The sequence below is a fragment of the Papio anubis genome, chromosome 2, assembly GCF_008728515.1.
Source record: "Papio anubis isolate 15944 chromosome 2, Panubis1.0, whole genome shotgun sequence".
Lineage (NCBI taxonomy): Eukaryota > Metazoa > Chordata > Mammalia > Primates > Cercopithecidae > Papio > Papio anubis.
In genome coordinates, this window is record NC_044977.1 from 152,179,041 (window position 1) to 152,183,050 (window position 4,010).

The 4,010-nt window shown below is 43.1% G+C and overlaps 1 pseudogene; it reads right to left on the reverse strand.

The window, feature by feature from the left end:
* Positions 1-688: 688 nt before the first annotated feature.
* LOC101003114 lies at positions 689-3,775 on the reverse strand (annotated as a pseudogene).
* Positions 3,776-4,010: the final 235 nt, after the last annotated feature.

Genomic DNA, 4,010 nt, shown 5'->3' on the forward strand with positions numbered 1-4,010 from the left:
AAAATATGTACATTATGCTCCGTTCCACAAGCAGAGTTGGGGAATAGCTTACTCAAAGACAGCCAGAGGCAGAGAGAACCTGAATGAATGAGCTAGACAGAACACTCACTAATATTTTTTTTACCCACTGAAAAATGTTTCAGAGCTATTCACAAAATAATACAGATGGCATAAATCCACAAAATGAAATAAAGTGAAAAAGAAGAAACAGAAAATAAGTGATGGGAAAACTTGGAAAAGTGGTTGGATGAGTAGTAACTGACTGAGTAGAGTAAGTAAATGGAAATGCAAGTGTCAAAAAGGATTATGGCAATGAGAAGCAATTCAGTTTCCTCACAGAACCCCTGAGGGGCTCAGAAGTTAGAAGCACCAAATGCCCCAGAAGGCAGGGATTAAAACTAAAAGCAGGAGAGTCAATAAAATATTTATAAAAGAAACAAAGGCCAAGCACAGTATTCACCTGTAAATCCCAGCACGTTGGGAAGCAAAGGCAGGTGGACTGCTTGAGACCAGGAGTTCAAGCCCAGCCTGGCAAACATGGCAAAACCCCACATCTACTAAAAAAGTAAAAATTAGCCAGGCATGGTAGTGCATGCCTGTAATCGCAGCTACTCAGGAGGCTGAGACACTAAATTCGCTTGAACCTGGGAGGCAGAGGTTGCAGTGAGCTGAGATTGTGCCACTGCACTCCAGCCTAAGCACAGAGTAAGACTCTGTCTTAAATAAATAAATAGATAGATAGATAGATAGATAGATAAAATAAAATTCCAGATTTTTACCTCTGTCCCATCAAAAAAATTGACTAGGCCTGCTTAACTCTATCAAAACTACAGATTTACTTTCTAGGAAATTATTCCAGTGGACTTCTATAGTCTAAGACACCAAGCATAGCACAGCCTCCTTGAGTTCAGATGCAACCTAAATAGAAGGACTAGTGTAAGAGGATGAAGGGCTCCAGGATGATATCTTCAAAAGAAAAAAAAAGTCTTATTCAATGTGCTTGATTCTAGTCAAAGAGGTGTATTAAGTTGAAACACATAAAATTGAAAATATTCAACTATTTTGGGCCTACTAAAACTACCAATCTACCAGTTTCAAGCAAACAAAAACCTGAGGCTATTGTTAACTCCAGGAAAAACAAAGAGTTGACAGGAATGGAAATCTAATCACAGTAAATTATTCAGCTCAACTACAAATAACATTTAAATAGTCAAAATAATATAAACACTGAATGTTGACCAACCCAAAAATTAAATAATACATATAGAGAGCCAATAGAAGGCATAAGTATATATATGCGAGAGGAAGGAGGAACTATTATAAAAGAGATAAATCTTCAACATCCATTGACAGAAGTCAATAGAAAATATCTAAAATTGATATAATAAAGAAAAGTAATATAAGCATATTATTTAGAAGTTGGAGATAAATGCCAGAGAAACAGCTAAGAGAAGCGAAAACAGTTGTTTCTGGAAAGCATGAACTCAGTGAGTAGAAGTGCAATGAAGGACTTCTACTTTATTATAAGCCTTATATACTTTGACTTTTGTAATAACTGTATGCATTGTTTGGGGGGAAATAAAAATATTTTTAAAGTATAATACAGAAAGCTAAAAAGCAAACAGGAAACTGAGGGAAATATTTCATTTTTTTTCTTTTTTCCTTTTTTTTTTTTTAACAGCAGCACTTTTATTTCTACTTACACAATGACGTGTTGCTGGGGCCTGATGTTCTCACATAACAGTAGAAAACCAAAATTTGTTGTCATCTCTTTAAAGAACCCAGAATTGCATACCAAAAAAAAAAAAAAAAAAAAAAAAAAAAAAAAAAAAAAAAAAAAAAAACCTTACATAAATTAAAAGGATAAATACATTTACAGGTGTAAATGCAAACTACTTCCAACTCAAGGCAAGTAACAGTCCATGGTGTTCTGGCAGGAAAACATCAGCTAAGAAGGAAACTGGGTCCTATGGTTTAGACTTTTCCAACCCTGACGGACCAGCAGGACAGAAACAATTGGTTCAGGAGCCCATGCGAGCCTCTAGAGAAATCCCAAAACACTCAGCCCTGACACATTAATACCCTGCACAGATCGGAGACTGCTGGCCATGCAGACTCACCAAGCTACAGACTTGTCTTCCACAAGCACATTCTTATCTCAGCCATGAAGTGACCAAACCACATGTATGTACTAAGAGTTGAAATGAAAGAGATGTACAGAGTATTAAACAAATACCAAGGGGAACAGTTAACTTGAATACAAGGTCAAAAAAAATCAGCAAGTTCTACAATCCAGTGCTGATATCAGATACAAGTTTCAAGGACAATTTCTTTGCGAAGGCTATTCCAGTTTTGTGAGGCTAGCATGAGGTGTATGCATTTGCCAAGGGCAAATTTATACTTCTGAATTAACCCATGCAGCAAATGCTACACATCTACTTGCAGTCCATTTAGAAGCATTTGTGGTGGACGATGGAGAGGTCCAACTCATCATACTCCTGCTTGCTAATCCACATCTGCTGGAAGGTGGACAGTAAGGCCAGGATGGAGCTACTGATCCACACTAAGTACTTGCACTCTGGGGGCGTGATGATCTTGATCTTCATAGTCCTGGGTGCCAGGGCAGTGATCTCCTTCTGCATCCTGGTGGCAATGCCCAGATACGTAGTGGTGCCACTGGACAGCACCGTTTTGGCATACAGGTCTTTGCAGATGTCCACGTCATATTTCATGATGGAGTTGAAGGTGGTCTCGTGGATGCCGCAAGATTCCATGCCCAGGAAAGCTGAAACAGCACCTCCGGATACGAGAACCACTCGTTGCCAATGGTGATGACTTGGCCATCAGGCACCTCGTAGCTCTTCTCCAGGGAGGAGGAGGATGCGCCAGTGGCCATCTTGTGCTCAAAGCCCAGGGAGACATTGCACAGCTTCTTCTTGATGTCACGCATGATCTCCTGCTCAGTCATGGTAGTGAAACTGTAGGTGCACTTGGTGAGGATCTTCATGAGGTAATCAGTCAGGTCCCAGCCAGCCAGGTCCAGATGCAGGATGGTGTGGGGGAGGGTGTAGCCCTCATAGATGGGTACCATGTGGGTGACCCCATCTCCAGAGTCCATGGCAATGCCATTGGTGCACCCAGAGGTGTAAAGGGACAGCACAGCCTGGATGGCCATGTACATGGCCAGGGTGCTGCAGATCTCAAATGTGATCTTAGTCATCTTCTCTCAGTTGGCCTTGGGGTTTGGGGGGGCCTTGGTCAGCAGCACCAGGTACTCCTCCGGGGCCACATGCAACTTGTTGTAGAAGGTGTGGTGCCAGATCTTCTCCATGTTGTCCCACCCCATTGGTGATGATGTCATGTTTGATGGAGTACTTCGGGTCAGGATGCAGTGCTTAGTCTGAGCCTTATCACCCACGTAGGAATCCTTCTGGCCCATGCCCACCATCACACCATGGTACCAGGGGCACCCAACAATGGAGGGGAACATGGCTCAGGAAGCATCGCCCCAGCAAAGCCAGTTTTGCACATGCCAGAGCCGTTGTCAATGAAGAGCACGGCGATTTCTTCTTCCATTGTGACTGGCAGAGGTGGGGGGTGGTGGAGTGGTGGGAGAGCAGAGTGTGTGGGCTGGCGGCTGTGACTGAGACCCTAAGGGAAATATTTCTAACAGCTATACAATAAGATGAATTTCCTGGGCCGGGCGCGGTGGCTCAAGCCTGTAATCCCAGCACTTTGGGAGGCCGAGACGGGCGGATCATGAGGTCAGGAGATCGAGACCATCCTGGCTAACACAGTGAAACCCCGTCTCTATTAAATACAAAAAAAAACTAGCGAGGCGGTGTGAGGGCCTGTGGTCCCAGCTACTCGGGGCTGAGCCGAGGAGAATGCGTGAACCCGGGAGGCGGAGCTTGCAGTGAGCTGAGATCCGGCCACTGCACTCCAGCCTGGGTGACAGAGCGAGACTCCCTCTCAAAAAAAAAAAAAAAAAAAAAAAAGATGAATTTCCT